Below are 18,044 nucleotides of genomic sequence, written 5' to 3'. Positions count from 1 at the left end.
TGTGTGTGTGTGTGTGTGCATTCGTCTGAAATAAATTGAACTTTGAATCTAGCTTCAGTTTTCTTTGTATAAAATATGGAACACAGCCTTCTCAGTAAATAAAGATGATATGAGAATAAAATGTGTTCAAAAACTCAAAATCGACAAGGTTTTCCAAAGATGAAACGTCAATCCTGCAGGTCGTCGTCATCACTGAGGACGACATTCCACCACTTTACAAGGAGGACATTCTGGGCTTCCATTCTCCTTCTGTGACTTTCAGTGAGTTTAGCTCAGTGAGTTTAGCTCAGTGAGTCTAAGTTCCCGCTTCCCAAAGAGCGTGGAAGGGTCTTATCGCAGGGAGACAGGGGGCACAGTGAAGCAGTCTGCTGTCAGGCAGCTCGCTCCTCCTCTTTATCACTCTGGTTGCTATGCATCCACTCTGCGTGTCTCCAGGGAGGCAGCTGAGGAGGCAGAGCCACTCAGGCAGTGAGGAGGCAGGTGTGGGGTAATGGTTCTCAAGAGGCAGCTGTCTCGGCGGTGATGCTCAGACATCAGCCGACGGGGGCAGGGGTGAGGAGGAAAGGTGGTGGTGGTGGCATCCTTCATCTCCTTGCTGACGTGCAGTGTGAGTTTTCTGGCCACCCATTTTCTGTTTTTGGAAGCTGTATCTCAGGGGGATGGAGGTGTGACGGAGGAGGTGGGTCTCAGGGAAATTCCAGCTACCCTCCTCCTGAGGAGAATCTTTCTTCCTACAAGTGAGAGGGGGCTTATTTATGGCAAGAGGTCAAGGGCTGGGTGATGCTAGAGCCAGTAGGCTAGAGATGTGGTTATTTGTATTCTTAGAGCCCCTGGGGATAAAGAGTTCAGACTTTATCATGCATTTACTGAATGCCTAAGATTGCCTGTGTATATGGTATTGCTAATAGACATCGAGTCTAATGGCTACTGTTTGACACAACACTCCCTTTTACTTATCCAGTAGATACGCATATTTTAAAATTATAAGGCTTCCTCCTTGTGCCTTTCCTTGTTTCAGCGGAGAAAGTTTCTATGAATTATTAACTACCAAGTTATAGTTTCAATATGAAACATCCTCACAGGCTGGCAATGCTGGTTTTTTTTTGGGGGGGGGTGGTCCACCTATAGCTACTCACTCATAGAGGACAAGGCTTGGCTAGAACTGTAGTCACTTCACCCATGTCCATGTTCCCTATCATATCTATTCCAGCTGGCTCAGAATAAGTTATGTATTAACTCCTTGAGATGCAAGTTATGTTTTCTGTGTCTTACACCAATATCACAGAGATAGGGGTGAAGGTGAGGTCACCTCTGGGTTCAGAGTCTAACCCTGATCTCTTTCCTCTGATTCCAGTAACCCGGTCTTTGTTCTGCCTCATGTCATCTCTGTCTGCTCCTAGCCCAGTCACAACTTTGCATGCCAGCCTGTTCCGATTGGCCCTGGGCTGCTCATTGGAGCAGAGAGAGAAAGAGCTGGAGAAAGACAGGCTGCACTTGCCTGAGGAGGCATCAGAGATAGGACATTGAGGTGTTCTGGCAGCGGTGACCCACTTAGAAAGGGGACTGCTGCCATCATGTATCTTATGATTGGGCAGACAGATACTGTGGGCTTCTACTGTCAGAGGTGTGCAGGCTTAGCATGGGTGATCACCCAGATGAGGAAGGGGACGGAAAGGAAAGAGGAAAGAGGAAAGGGAGGGTGAAAGGAAGATGGACTTAGAAAGAGAAGGCAGAGGAGTTGGAGGTCAGGGAATAGAGGGAGAAAGAGGAGAAGAGGGAAAGAGGATAAGGCAGAGACTGACCTGAGAGTGGCTGGATATGCAAGATGCAAGGCCTGACAGGGTAGCCCTAGTTTTCCTAAAGGGGTGACAGTAAGTCATGGTAGTTCTACAGGATCATAAGACATCTGAGGGCCACATGGGAGCCATGGTAAGATGCCCTTCCTTCCTTTCTATGAGTCTAGGGACAGGAGGACAGAAAGAAAGCTGCCTACTTTCCAGCAGGTGGCAGCAGTTCCTAGAGGGACTACTGTTGGGGAAGCACCCTTGATGGGGTTGTCTTCAGAGAGCCTGGCAGGACATTCACTTTCCTAGGTAGCATCCCTTGTGGACAGGGTCAGGGTGGAAGTGGGCGTTTGAATCATCTTGCCTTCCTCCCTCACGTATGCACAGTGCGTAGAGTACTTCTGAGGGCTTCATTTGGGGAATGAGAAAGGTAAGGCCCACAGAAGGCTCTTTGATTCCCATGGAAGGATTATCTCAACCACCTTTAAAAATGGGGTCTGCAGGCCGAGGTGGTGCATGACTCCAGTCTTAGCACTGGAGAGGATCGAAAGTTCTGGGTCAACTTACCCTATCTCATAATATACATACATACATACATACATACATACATACATACATACATTCATACACACACACACACACATACATACATGCATGCATACATACATACATACACACATACACACATATACATACATACATACATACTCATACACACTCACACATACATATATACACACACACATACACACACACACATATATATATATACACACATGCATACATACATACATACACACATACACACATATACACACATATACACACATACATACATACTAATACACACTCACACATACATATATACACACACATACATACACACACATATACATATACACACATGCATACATACATACATACATACACACACATACATACACACATATACATATACACACATGCATACATACATACATACATACATACACACACACTCATGCACACTCATACATATATACATACATACATGCATGCATGCATACATACATAACAAAAGCAACAGCAAAAGCAATAAACAAAAAGCAACTCAGATTGCCGCTACCATGCTTCTTTTTCTTTGAGCCAAGATTACCTGTGGAGCAGGGCAGCTGGATACCCACTCTATGTTCATCTCCTCTGCCCATTGCAATTTCCAATGAGCTCCAGCACTGGTTCCATAGAGGTGGGAAGGGAACAGGCAGGGGCAAGGGTGAGTAGAATCACCAAAGGCCCAGTGATGAACTGGTTACTCAGTGCTATGAACTGCAGCAGGGTAGAGGGGGCTGAAGCAGAAGCTGGTGGGGTGACCTGGGTTTGCCCCAGGCAGTAATTCTTCAATACCCCAAATGCTTAAGGGTCTCAGGATATGTTTCCTGACACCAAGACAGTCCAAATGTGAATCCAGTCACCTTTTCATTCTCTGAACTCAGGTGGCAACCTTACCATCCCAAAAGCAGCTATGTTTCTTATTTGGAGAGAGTTTAAGAGAGCAACAGATGCCACACAAAGGGCTTAGTTGAACCAAAAATACCCAGAGGACACATCACTCAGAAAACACATGTTTTACCGAGGGATAAAGGGCTTGCCGGGACTTTGGCCAATGTCAATAGTTGGAGCAGAGGATAATCAGCGGACATGACTGGCAGAGGAATCTGAAATCGTAAAGGGGGGGTGTGGCTGAGTTTCAAATTAGGTTGGTCCTCAGGAATGTGGTTGCTGAGGGCACTGCACATAGTGAGACACACATTCAGGATGTCTTATTTTAACATAGTGGGACCACTGTTCATTGTCACGACATTCCTTTTAAGACCTTTCAGGCTAACTGCAAAAATACAACTCAGTGCCACATTGTCTGTCTAGATTTGTTTGTGTTTTCTCTAGAACACCCCATATTCTTTACCTTCTTGCACAGTACTGAAAAATGGTTCTGAGAGTTAAAGAGATTGGTGAGTCAGGACCTTCTTCAGAGATCTCTGCTGTCAATGTTTGTGGAGAACAGTCTGCCTGCTTGAGAAAGTCTATTGACCTCCATTATGGAGCCTAACTAACCCGTGGAATTTGTGCTACATACTTCTTAGAGGTTGTGCATTTATCATTACCTGGAGCAGACTAGGAGGTCAAGAAAGGGTGGTACAATTGAGATGGTCTTGTCCTACTAGACTTTCAATCAGAGGACTGGAATTGTGGCCCCAGCTTAGCAGATAACTGACTATAAGCTCTTTAACATCCCTATATCTTATGTCCTACAGAAAGAGGTGAAGTGGCCTGAAGATGTAGCTCAGTCAGTAGTGTGTTTATTTAGCTTGAGGCCCTGGGTTCCATCCCCAGCACTGCATACAACTAGATGTTGTGCTATACACTTGTACTCCCAGGTTCTGGGAGGCAGAGGCAGGAGGATAAGAAGTTGAAAGCCATCTTCATCTACCTAGTGAGTCTGAGGCCAGCCTAGACTACCTGAGAGCCTACCTACTCCAGTTCTTCCACCCCCACGCCCCCAAAACTGATGGCAACTGTGAGCTTCCATCCCATGCTTTTTGGGAGCCTAATGAGTCTATGTTGGCTTAAGGGCATGGTAAGCTATAAAGCAATGCCATCATTGCTAAGATTTTAAGTAGCTCCCACATCAATGTCATGAAGTTCTCCTGGAAAGCAGTAGGTGACACTTCCCCTCAACTTCTGGAAAAGTCTTGCCATAGCTTGATATCTGGAGAACCTTCTAGAGCATGCCATGTGATCCCCTCATTGCCTTCGATTATAAGGGTATATAAAGTAATCAGAAACCAGGCTCAGGGGCTTCCAGTGAACCAGGCTCTGCCACTGGCCCCAACCAACCTAATAGGAGACACAGGGTACTAAGAACATTTGGGGAATTTATTTGGTATGGACACATTCACAAAGGACAAGAGGACCCGCACCCCCAGCCCCATGTTCCAGAAGCTCATAAGAACATTGAGACCTCACAAGGAAAGAGCAGAATTGGGGAACTATGAGTCTGCAGAGCCATGCAATCATGGGCAGGATTTGGTCTGGCCGATTACTGTCCTGGGACTGATCATGCAGCTGCTTTGTGACAGTGTTGACTCTTATCAAAGGATGACAATCAGTCAGACTTGTTGTTTCTGGAACATAACAGTGATTGCAGAAGACTCTTCAGAACAAGCCACCAGGCAAACTGAAGTTAGTTAGTAATATCTGGGTCCTCCTTCAGGCATAGATCAGTGTCTCGGGACATCTATATGGTTCTCTTGTGCTTCCCAATAGGACAGAGGGATTTGAGGGTCCCTCAGTGAAAGATACAAACCTTTTTTTTCCAGGTGATAAAGACATTCTCTTTAAGATGGGGGTAGCCATAAACTCCTTGGGTTAGGTTGCTCTGTAGCAGGGGTCAATCTACTTTCTCCAGGAAGCCTTAAACCACACCCATCAGGAGTTTCCCCGACTCCCACACTTGAGCTGGTGTGACTCTGAACACCTTTCATCTGAGTCTGGTTGCTGTCAGAGGACTGTGGGTGAAGGAGAAGTCTTCCTGGGGTGGATGGGGTGGGTGTTTTCACTAGTATTTGCAAGTCCAGAGTCCTCCATTCCTGTGTTTTCCGAAGTGTGTACTTAATAAAGATGCAGAGAGCAAGTGTTCAATATAGACAAGTTGAGAAAATATAGTAAGTAAGCAAGACCCAGCCTGGGGACAGTCATAGCTTTGATGGAGAATGGCATACAGGCTGAGGACTCCAACAGTGAAAATCTGTGACAGAAACGCGAAGGTTCCTTTCATCCTAACATGCTCAAGTCTTGTGTAGATAGTTACAATCTCAGGACTTACATTTGATTGACCTGTGTCTGTGCTGTAAGGTGGCAGAGGGGACCCAAGTTTAGTGTGCCAGCGGTCCACTCTTCAGAACAGTGGGAAAGCTGGATGAAAGACCCACAGCGGTGTGAACCCACAGCAGACCTCAACTCCTACTTGGTGTTGTTGGTGGCTGTTTCTTCCTCAGGGTGGTGCCAAGAACCAGGTTGCTTTTAGTAGTCCCAGGGTTTTCCCTGTAAATATGTTTGGGTTCCTCAGCTGTTATGGCCCTTAATATGCTTCTTTTTTTGGACCTCCAAACTCTCTGGATCTGTTTGCTCTTATTGGGACCTAAGAGAAGATGGAGGAAGTTGCTATGTGAATCCCTGCTTATGATCTGATGAGCTGAACCTTGCATTGCAATCTAGATGCCAGCACTACAAGTATTTGTGTCCTAGGACCTCAGATACTCCTTTGGGAGCTAGGAAAGGCATTCCCAGGGAGCCTTCCTATTTAGAAATACTTCGTTAGGAAATAGCACTGTAGGAAATAGGAATACCAGGGTGGCCATTTACTGGCTGCTTCCCTATGACCAAGTGTTCACTATATCTTTGTGTTTCTCAGCTCCTTCATTGGGGTCAGGGAGGTTCTGTGCACATTGCACAACCCAGTAAATATATGCACATGGAGAGGATGAAGGAAGGAAGCTCTCTGAGAAGTGGACGCACAACCTGAGAGTAAGAGAGGATTATAATTAGAAATACAGACTTGGTTCTGGGGACATAGCAGAAGGGTTGGTTCCCGGTGCCCTCCCTATCTGACACACTGTGCAGGCTCCAGACAGCCTGGGCTCCAGCCAAGACTAGAACTCTGGCTTGAAATGAAGTCCCAAGGGGAACGTCATCCATCACAGAAGGTAATGGCCCATGGAAAGATTTGTCTCCCTCCCTCTCCCCCAGTCTTCCTTGGACTAGCCGTTGGGAAAAGAATCTGACTTTCCCAAGAGAAGAAAGGCCAATTTTAGAACCGTGTTCTAAGCTGGTGCCAGTACGGGACATTCTCCATGGATCCCATACTTAGGTATGCCTGGACATGTTTGGATTGACCCCAGACCATCCTGTGGTCTCAATGTCAGTCTCTTCTTACACTATCAGCCAGCTCTTAGGTCACTCTATAGTAGCATCCCTTGGCTTCCTGAAGGGATACCGTAGGCCCAGTGCTGGCTTTCCTAGATAATTAACTATAACTACCAGTGATAAAGGTGGTCACAGCCATTTTTAGAGTCATAGCTGGGTTGGGGCTATTGCATATCTCTAGAGCCTTTGCCTAGCATGAGCAAGACCTTGGGTTTGCTCTCTAGAACTGCATTAAACAAATTCAAAAAGTAAGTGTCCATAGTTGCTATTTTATCTTTTTCTACAAAAATATACACACCTAAGTAGCAAGGTATACTCACATAGCTTCTTAAGACTTGACAGTTGAAAATGACAATATTATGATTACTTGGGATATTGCTAAAATTTACAGATGTCAGGCTGTAGCTCAGACCCACTGAATCAGGATCTGCTCTGTAAAAAAACAACAGTTTTTATGCCCATCAAAGTTTGCAAAGTACTGTTTAACCTGGCTCTTCTCAAAGAGGACAGCAATGGCACAGTGGCGGCAGCAGCAGCATTGTCTGGGGATTAGAGATTCACAATCACACACACACACACACACACACACACACACTGGGAAGGCAGAGGACCTCAAATTCAGGGTCTATTTGAGCTACATAAAAAACCTAGTCTAACTTTGTCATAAAAGTGTGCATGTGTGTCTATTCGTGAGAGGTGGGGGTGGGGGTAAGAGGGAGAGGGAGAGAGAGAGAAAGGGGGTGTTTTACAAGAAGGGTAGTGTTGTGGCCGGCCATCAGCTCGCAACGAACGGTTCAACTGAGATGGCAACTCGGGCTGCAAGAGAGGAACTAGAGGGGGGGGGAGAGAAAGAACGAAGCCAAGTCAAAAGTCACTCTGATTAAAGCTTAATTTTTACTGTTGCGACACTCAGTTATGAAGGAAGGGGGAGGGGACCCAATTCCCGCCAAATAATCTCGGAGTCCAGTAGCAGGGTGAGCACGATGGCTTCAGAACAGCAAAGCTGCAGGTTCCAGCAGTGGGCGTGGCAGAACGAATGAGCAGGAAGCTCCATCCCTGAGCAAGCAGGTTTCAGGCTAGGGGAGGGGAGACTACAGGGTAGGCTGGCTGTTGTAAGCCCCCACCCAGACCTGCATAATGGGAAGCTCCAAAGATGGATCCACCAAATATATGTCAACTTTCCACAAGGCTGGAAAGATGGCTCAGCAGTCAAGAGCACTAGCTGCTCTTTCAGAGGATCCAGGTTCAATTCCTAGCACCCACATGGCAGCTCACAACTGTCTCTAACTCCAATATTTGGGGATCGGATCCCCTTTTATGGCACCAGGCATGTAGTACCCAGACATGTAGGCAGGCAAAATACCCTCCCCCATAAAATAAAGTAAAAAAAAAAAAAATCCAGATGGTTCTGCTACTCGCTAGCTGAGAACCACTGTTTTGGTGGATACCTTCATTAGAATATAATTTTAGGAGCAAGGGGAAGCACTGTAAGTCAGTCTGCAGCAGCGCCCAGTGTTTCACTGTGATGCACGCAATGATTTGGAGCTGAGATGTCTCCCAAAGGTCCCTATATTGAAGGCTAGGAGCCTTTAGGCGTGGAGCTTATGAGACGAAGTTACAGCACTGAGCTCTGCCCTCCAAGGGGAAGTTTAGATCATAGCTCATTCCTTTGCTTCCTGGCTTTTTGTCTGGTGTGGCCTCTCCATCCATATGCACCGCGATGTCCCATGTCCAAAGCAACAGGGGCCACTGATCCTGAGTCACTGGAACCTCTCACATCCTGAGCCACAATCAACCTTTTGTCTTTAGAAGTTCCTTGATTTGGGTATTTTGTCATTGATGGAAAACTGATGATTTCTACATCCCAAGAGCTGAACAGATGTCGAGGGAAGTCAAGCAAACCAGTGAGTTGATCCGTAGGAGAGGAACCTTCAGCTAACCTGGAATCCTTTCCCTGCAGGGCCTTGGCATTCATGTTGAGGCTGAGTGGGTCTGAACCTGTGCAAATGGGTGTGCAACCCTTTTGATCTTAGTGTATTGTCCTTCCTCCTGTCCTCCTGTCCTTCCTGGTGCCTGGGTTTCAATTTCACATTTCAGGGGTCAGCCTGTGTCTCCAGAAAGCTAAGTTCTTCTAGCTCATCACTAAATTTCACATGGTCAGGTACTGTTGCCAGGGGCCCAGCGCACTCATCTGTCAAGTGGGGAGGGTGCTGCTGAGAAGGCGTGGTCACCTCTGCTTTCTGACCTTCCTCCTGTCATGGTTTGGGGTCAGCTTTGCTCTGATGATGAGACACCTCTCCAGGTACCCTGCTGTTCCACCAGGGACCTCACATTTCCACTCTGATTTCCACTCACTGCATAAGCAGGGGGATGGAAGTGTTGCCCTGTGAGCTGGCCCTTACCAGAACCATTTAAATGGAAATCGTTACGGATCAGCACTGACTCCTGGAGCCCAGAACCAAGTCTGTATTTCTGCCTTCCTTCATCACTTGCTTTTGGGTATTTTTAGACACCAAACTCTTGTTCCAACATAGCCTTTTCTCACCCAGCACCTCAAGCAGAGAAAACTGCCATGCCAGGTCACTGTGCTGGAGAGACATGCTACTTCTACTACTACTACTTCTACTACCATTCCAACTGAGACTATTGTCCTTTGTAAGTGAGATTACCTGACCAGTGTTGTTAAGGTTTGGTGTCTATTCTAGACTTGGCCATCAATCCTCAAAAGTCCAATTAAATACACACTAAGCTGAGAAAGGAGACTTATTCAATGTAGCCATACTGGGAAAACAACAACAACAACAACAACAACCAATGAGAGAGGTCAAGCAAACCCTCAAGTCCATGTATTAGGATCCTTACGTGAAGTTTACATTTTAATAGAGGGTGAGAGGTTTTCCTAACTAGGTTGTTCTGAAGACATGGGCCTAACCATCACTGATCCACTGGTCTCAGCTCCAGTCTCTCCTACAAGGTGACCAGTCTGGCAGGTTGTGAGAAAGTATGACACTTGGTTCTGAGGGACAAGGTTTCCTCTCTGGCTGACACTAGGATTAAAACTTTTACTTCTCCCACATTGAGACTCCTAGAGAAATTCTGATTTCATGGGGACCATGGTTTCAAGCAACCGAGAAGCACGGGGAAGGCACAATGGCTTTCTTCAGGTGTCTTCACTCCTGCCTGGATGGTTTGTAGGGATTTTTGTAGGCTCGAGTCCACCCCGCTGCAGGGTGTAGTCACATGGGGAGGTAGAACGCAGGGAGCATGTCTGTGTTTATCCTACACTGGGGTGGGTGCCGGGCTGTAGGGAAGTGCTGAGACAGGACTGGGGGGGGGGGGGGGAAGCTGGAGCTGGGATCAGATGTCCCTGGGCCTATGACAAGGCTGGAGCCCCAGGGGTCCTCGGACTCTTGGACATCCAGGCACCACTGGGAAGAGCAGAGAATGGAGTTGGGGGCCCCATGGCTGGGGACAGTGTCTAGCTTGGGGACAAAGGGAGCTCCAGCTTTTCCTATTGGGGATGTTTGTCCTTAGCTTGGTGGAGGCAGGGTTGATGGTTGTGTCTGGGAGTGCAGGGAGGCTACAGGCTACAGGAGATTAGGCTGCAGCTCTGTAGGCAAAGGTCTTCATGGCTCCTCATGGTGGATCTTGATGAAAGGACAGTTCATGGTTCTAAACAGTTTATCGTCATGGCAGAAAACGGATGCATAAAACCGTACCCAACTTCTCAGGGTGGGTCTTAGATTAATTTTTTTTTTTTTCAGGGAGGAACGTCTGGGAAGGGAATCTTATTGGGTAAGCTCTCTAGGTACCTCATTAACATGGAGAACTCTGTCTTCAGCCTATGTGACCATAGGACATGTTTTTCTATGAGAGAAGCATGTCATATGTTCCAAGGCAGGAGTCTGACAGGGAGCAGGGAGTCGCCTAAGCCTTAGGTGTGTGCCCACTGAGTCACCAGGTCTCCACCTGCTCTACCTTACCAAACTTCCTGGCATGGTTTTACATCTCACAGATTTTATATTTCTTTGTATAGAAGATCCTGGTTTAATACAGGCTACTGTGTAGAGGCTGCATATTCCGTTTTCTGCCTATGTCAGAGATGCCACCAGACAATAGGGCTAGCTTTCAATTACATCCTTACCTATGACTTCCATGGATTTACCCCCCTTCTTTCCTGGGAGTATAAATGCACATTTGAGTTCTAAGCCTTGTATTATTTAGTGAGCATTTCCCTATGTTATGGTAGATGCTTGCATTAGCTTAGCCCACGCTATCCCGTAACTAAGCCCCTGGAGGTGTAGTTCCGTAGTTCCATTTTAGATGAGGAAGCTATTTATTGGTTATAAGCAGAGGCTGCTTCATTATTCGAGACTCTTCCCTAGAGCTACGCTGATGCTGAGCTCAGAGCTAGAGATCCCAGGCATCTTGTCTTCGCTCTGCACCCAGCTCAAGGGGGAGGGGAGGGCCAAGCCACTGGGGGGCGCCATTTCTAAGGGGCTTCAGCCTGAGGTCAAGCCACTGGGGGGCGCCTTTCAGCCTGAGGTTTTGGTGTCTCACCTCACTCATTCTCTCTTCCCAGTGCTGCATGCCCCAGGTGAGCTGGGTCTGGTGTGGGTCTGTCTGTGTTTGCTGTTTCCTACGGGGCTCCCCGGAGTGAACCAGAGGTGACTAGCTGATTGGTGACTTTCTTGGAGTAGAAACAGCTCCTTTCTCATCTGCAGTCACAAATCTCAATTACTCCGGTTTCCGTCATCTGTTGTGTTAGAAGGTAAATCCAGAAGCCGTGTCAATGACAAAAGAACTGAAAATCAGAAGCGTTGAAGAAATCAAAGCAAGGGATGAGACTATCTGGAGGTATTTTCCTTCTCAGAGAGATTTTTAATGTGTTTGGCCACTTACAGAAAATGGACGCCCCGAGCCTTATTGATACTAAATTCCCTTTTAGGCTGCATGGGATGTGGTTGTTGTGTGGCAGTGGAGAACTAGCACATGAAATTGGGATTTTTGAGAACCAGAGGAAAGGGTCAACACATCGGAGTTCTCACTTCCTAGAGAGGCTTACACACATACTGTTCCCAGATTAAGTTAAAAAAATCTCTTTTTTTCCCTCTGAAATTAGTTTCTTTTCTCCTTTTTTTAAAATATTTTTTATTACGTATTTTCCTAATCTAAACGTTTAACGTCTGTCCTAATACAGGAGTTCTACTTTAAATAATTTAAGTGTGTTTTCCAGCGTCACAAAGATGAGTAGGGGAAGCATAAAGCAGAGTAACTGGTGAAAGACAGGAGCCTGACGAGAAGGAGGTATGACGTGTCAGAATCTAGTTCATTCTTCAGCTGCGACATAGAGTAGGCACACGATCTGTTATAATTCACTAAATTAAGAATAGAAGCACAAATATTTTGTCTTTTGCTCTACTGGCCAGCACAGTGAATAAAACCCTCCTGAGCCAGTGGGGTGCCACCTCTGGAGCACAGAGGGCTTTCTTCATCCATGACTTCCTGTAAAATAGCACATTTTAAAGTCTGTGGGCGCTCAGTTATTTGTACAATAATAAAAGCCATCTGACATGCCTGACGGGTCAGAGATAATTACGTCATGGTCAGTAAGATCAGGACGGAACAATGTTTTGACTCCTAGTCCTGGCTAATCCATCGTCTTCATTAGGAGAAGGTCAGCAGAGATAAGCAGCCGTGTGACAGCTGATGGGAGAAGGAGCCAGAGAAGGCATCCCTCCCCAGAGAGGCATCATGGGAGTAAACAGAGGAAGTCGGGGGCCTGCAAAGGCCAACTGGGAGGCTGACATCATTTGTTCCAGGTTTATTCCAGTGTCATCCTGGAAGTCAATCTGGAGGGGAAGTCAGTCAGGCTTCCATGTCTGGAGAACAGGGAAGGTATCAGAAAAGAATGTGGCCCCTGTACTTGCCTTTTGTCTGAGCCTCCCGTGTCCAATAACTGGCCTTCTTGCTTATTCGAAGGCCTTGTCTTAGTTAGAGTTGCTATTGCTGTGGTGAAACATTGCCATGACTAAGGCAACTCATGAGAGAAAGCATTTAATCGGGCCTGGCTTACAGTTTCAGACATTTAGTTCATTATCCTCAAGGCAAGGAGCACAGCAGCACGCATGGTGCTGAGAGCTACATCCTGCTTCACAGGACGAGAGAGAGAGAGAGAGAGAGAGAGAGAGAGAGAGAGAGAGACAGAGAGAGAGAGACAGAGAGAGAGAGAGAGACAGAGAGAGAGAGACAGAGAGAGAGAGAGACTGGGCCTGGCATAGGCTTCTGAAACCTTAAAGGCCATCCCCCAGTCACACACTTCCTCTAACAAGGTCACACCTCTATGAGCTTTGGGGGAGGGGCATTCTTATTCAAAACACCATGGCCATATGACAGAGTTCTCAATTTCTGTAAGTTAAGGAATAGCCTAGAGAAAATGAAAGACGAAAGACAAGCCAGCACACCTAACCTCCATTCTCTGCAAAGGGAATTCCCTAGAGAGCGTTCATCTGCCATGAGGTCAAATGAGAGCTGAGAACCCCAGTTCTGGGCTGTCAGGATAGGGCAACTAATCCAAAAAACAAACAAACAAACAAACAAACAAACAAACAAACAAAACCGCAAAGCAGCAGCAACTTCTGAAATGACCCCAGAACTCATCACACCAGAACCCCACCTCCAGTCGCTCTGGCTTTGTGAAGGTTTTCTTGTATTCTGCCCATTTGTACTATCAGACCTCCTGTCCACGGTTCTGTGAATCTGTGTGTGTGTGACTTGCAGCTAGCTGCCTCTGCTGGGCAGTCCTCAAGTCTCTGATCCCTTCCTGACTCCTGTAAACAGAAGCAGCCGTCTCTGCCCTTTCTCTTTGCCTCGGGTGCGGAGGACTTTCTCAGGTCCACTGTTGAGTGTGCGGAGAGCACTCTGGATCACGTGGCTAGTGGGGCTGGACTCCTTCGTCTTTGACAGAAGGACTTCTCTCCAAGCCTCCCAGACACACTGACACAAACCTCTTCCTTACACCCCTTGTCGAAAGCCCAGCCCTGCGTGGTGTGGTACCCAGCTCGCCTATGTTGTTGCCGACAGTCCCAAGCTCCCATTACCCTCTTGCGCACGCTACCCTCCCCTCCTTTCTGCACACAGTGCTGTTCTGGCACAGACTCGTCTCCCTTCCGGGAATCTACATCTCCTTTCATTTTCAAAGCTTCTCCTGGTGACTTCCCGGGCTGCTAATAGGTTTACCAACCGGGTATCAGAACATTAGAACACCAGGCATTCTTCAGTCAACTGCCGGTCTCCTCCTATCTTCTCTTAATGGCCAGCCCCGCCCCCACCACATCCACACCGACCTCACACCTGGAGCCTCTATAGGGCAGGAGGTGAGATGAAGCTTGAGTGAAATCTTAACCACGCCCCCTCTTTACAGTGAGACCAGGGCAAGATAACTGCAGGGAGTCTCAGTGTCGCCACTGAGCACCCACAGGAGCTGATTCACAGCAGCTTGTAACTTCAGCTCCAGGGGATCCAATGCCCTCTTCTGGCTTCTGTGGGTACTACACCCACATGCACACACCTTCACATAGATACACACACATACACTGTAGTCTATACAAAATTTCATGAAAATGAGTTATGTGAATTAAAAAATTACCCAAATGATCTCATAACATTTTAGGTAGTTCTGTGAGTTTAAATTGGGCTGCATAGATATCTCTCTTGGGCCATAGGCTGGGCATGGCCGAACAGTAGAGTTTTCTTTAACTGTAAAGATGAACAAGATGTTCAATAAAATGAATAGAACTGTAGATTATCATGTTGAGTGAAAAGAGACTGGGGAGACAAGTGTTTCTTGCTTTACTTCTTTTTCGGAAGCTGGGAAGGGTGAAGAAGATACGAAACTGGAGACTGCCAGTGATACAGAAAAGAAAATGAAGAGGGCGAGGGGGTGTATAATCTGTAATAACAGAGGGGGTAATTGTGGCCAAGTACTTCTCAAACATGCATGGACCCTTCTGCACAGTTAATACGCATTGATAAAGAACTTGAACTATGTTGGAGCTTGGCTGCAAGGACAGCATTCTGGAGAGACTGGCCGCCCTATTTCCTGTCCCAAACAGGCTTTGGGCTGGGAGCCTGCTAAGAAGAGGCTGTGGCATCCGAAGCCTCACAACTTAGAGCTCTCTCTGGCAAGCGAGTATCAAAGCTGTACTGTTTTTTATGTCTTGGGTCCATTCATGACGAGGTATGTGGTGTTCAGGCCCTATGTCCGAGGCCTGTCAGGGTAGACCTGTGTGTCCCACACAGAAGCCATAGAAAGGCCCACTGGGCTGACAGGCGGGCTGAATCCCAAACACGTTCCTCGGGTGCCACCTGCTGGGAGAATGCGGTTCTGCAGCCATTTCTCCCACCAAGCTGTCTTTCAGGAAGAAGAAAGTTTATCATGTATTGTTTTGGATTAAAACATTTTTGAGACAGATTTTCTCTTCTCTGTCTATCTCTGGCAGTTTGGAACTTGCTGTGTAGATGATGTTGACCCCAGAGTTCCTCTTGCTTTGTCACTAAGAGCTGGGCTTAGCAGCCTGTGACACAATGTGGCAGTGGGCTCAGCATAGGAGTCTAAGCATCTGATAGCTGGTGGGTCAGAGTTAAAAACGGACAAATATGCTGTGGTGGGCGAACTCAGGATATCCAGGTCATAGAAAACTGATACAGAGGAGATATGTTCAGTGTTGATCATTCGCTTACCCTTTCCAACGCCTGGTCGCTGCTGTGCCTTGTGTGTGGTCGCTGCTCCGCCCCGTGCGTGGTTGCTGCTCTGACCCGTGAGTGATCACTGCTCTGTGCATGGTCACTGCTGTGCTCTGTGTGTGCCAAGCCTGAACTTACTCATTTTTAATCACAAGTTCATGGTGCCACAGAGCTGCCCTTAGGATCCTGTTACCCACAGCAATGGCCCAAAACTGAGACAATGACCAAAAGTTCACAATTACCCTTTCTTTATATTTATTTTCAAAGTATGTTGCTAACTGAGCGAGTTGAACAGTGCCTCAGCCTTACTTTCCCAGTTGGTTAGAAGGTAAGGCATTGTCTCAAGGTGCCACCACTGAGAGGTGGTGGAGTCTTCAAGAGATAGGGCTTTATGGAAGCTCTTACAGTCGGCGGCATGCCCTGGAAGTATATAGTACTACTCCAGGCCAATCGCTATTTTATCTTCACTTCCTGGCCATGCCGTAGGGGTTTTGCTCCACCACATCTGCAAATCAGCCAGACCAAAGATTTTAAAAGAGGGAGCCCAAGCAACCCTTCTCTCTTTGTAAGTTGATTCTGTCGGGTAGTTTGTTAAAGTGGTGGAAAGCTGACTAACATGGTAGGGAGACGGAATATCTCTGGCAGGCCCTAAAGACTCCTTCCCTCAGCATGTGGACCCAAGAGCTGTTTCGAGGGCTAGAGCTGACAGCCAGGACTAGAATACAGACTCCTTTCTGCCTTCTATCTGAGCTTTTCTATGTCACAGTGGCTTTTCTCTGGCTTCCTTTGTCTCCAGCCTCCCTTCCTTTATACGGTTCAGCTCTTTCCATCTCTTACTGCGGTTACAGAAATGACAGTGACAGCAGTCTCCAGGTCTGCAGAGCCTCCCTTTCTGTTAAAAAAATAAAAAGCCAGGCTGAAGACAAAGATCTAGCCTCAGAGATGCTGTGATTTTAAACCCAAACCAAACTGTCCCTAGTTCGGCTAGGATAACTACTCCCTCTTGTCCCAGAGTCTTGACAACATTGACAGATCAGTTGGCCCCCTCCCTAGCTCCTGCCCTTCTCTACTGCCTGAGGTCTTCTTATGTGCCTAGGCTGAATTCCAGACACAGAGGAACACCAGTCTCCATTCACGCATCCTGTGTTGCCACCCCCTGCCTCCCTTCTGTCTGTTTAGCTTCATCTATCTCTCACCTCCTGGAAATCCCCCTTCTCTCCCCCAGCTTCAGCCCCAGCCCACCCCCTCCTTCTTCTTGTCTGTGTCTTGGTGCTGATCACGTAGGTTCCATTTCCATTAGGTTTCTGCTGATTTTGCCACGAATTATCTGGGAAGGAAGCCCCCATCTCCCCTGCAGCTGCAGGGTGGTGACCCTACCAGTCTACTTAGTATTGGTTCTATAAGTAGCACCCCACCACCTACCCCCCAAGCCACAGTATCGCCACAGCTATCTGCAGGTCTGAGTACCCCACACCTGAGGCTCAGAGCCAGCCTGCTGCTCCCAGGACCCAAACCTCTGGACTTAGTCCTTTCTGAAGACTTTCTTCAGCTGCTAGACCAATGGTTTCCAACCAGTGGATCGCGACCACTCTCAGTCGTAAACAATCCCTTTATAGGAGTTGCCTAAGACCATCAGAAATATCATATATTTACATTATGATTCATAGCAGTAGCAAAATTTCAGTTATTAAGTGGCAACAAAAATAATTTTATGGTTGGGCATCACTACAGTGTGAGGAACCCTGAAGCATGCAACCTCTTCCAGAGGCGCTCTGCATCATTCCTGCCTCTAGGTGGCAGCAAGATCATCTCTACAGAGGATGCCTTCCCAGTGATCTTAGTTTGTGCAATTAGCAACCAAGGGGCAAGCCCCAGACCTCCATTTGAGTGCAGGATCCCTGGCATAGCATCTGTCATGCAGTCTGAGGTCAAGATGCTTAATGAACGAATCAATTCACTCACAAGATGCTTCGCTCAAAAGGTCGTGGTTTAATGCCATTGAGGTCTGGGGAAGAGTCTATGGCATAGACTCCCGTCTAAGTGGTTTCCTCTGTGGAGCAGATGGACACACTACCTCTGAGCATGAATGCGCAGGTAGGCAGAAAGCCTGAGTATAGCTGAGAGAAGTTCTCTCATGGCTGTAAGGAGAAAACCAAAATATTAAAAGTACAGTCCATGAAACTCAGAGACCCACATCTCTCCCTCTCGGAGTGCTGCCCTTAAAGGCATACACACCTCAGAGCTTCCCTTAAAGGCATACATACTTGAGTGCCACCTTAAAGGCATACACAAGATCCCAGAACAATATTTGTACTTGTCAATCTTTTTCTCAGTAAAGATGGGGTGGTGGGGGGTGGGGGGAGGCAAAGCCACACACAGAGTTTCTTCAGGCAGGGTTGACAGGAGAACTTCTTTTTGACAAACACAAGGTCTGAAGTACACACCCTCAAGCCCCTTCCTTGCTGAGCTCCGTCTCTGTCTGGCTTCTCGGTTGCCATGGACACCTAACCTGATCTCTCGCTTTTCCTGCCGAGTCCTTGTTTCAGGCTCTGA

At 47.2% G+C, this 18,044-nt stretch overlaps 1 long non-coding RNA gene across 3 annotated transcripts in view; it reads left to right on the top strand.

The window, feature by feature from the left end:
- The first annotated feature begins 490 nt into the window (after positions 1-490).
- Gm38899 overlaps positions 491-18,044 on the top strand; it is a 28,606-nt gene continuing 11,052 nt past the window's right edge. For all 3 annotated transcript variants that reach the window (XR_869437.2, XR_869438.2, XR_869436.2), the window contains exon 1: positions 491-607. This is a non-coding gene — a long non-coding RNA (predicted gene, 38899). The remainder of the gene's footprint in view (positions 608-18,044) is intronic.

Source organism: Mus musculus, chromosome 6 (assembly GCF_000001635.26).
Source record: "Mus musculus strain C57BL/6J chromosome 6, GRCm38.p6 C57BL/6J".
Lineage (NCBI taxonomy): Eukaryota > Metazoa > Chordata > Mammalia > Rodentia > Muridae > Mus > Mus musculus.
Note: the sequence above shows the minus strand (reverse complement) of the source record. Positions and strands in the feature narration are given on the sequence as shown.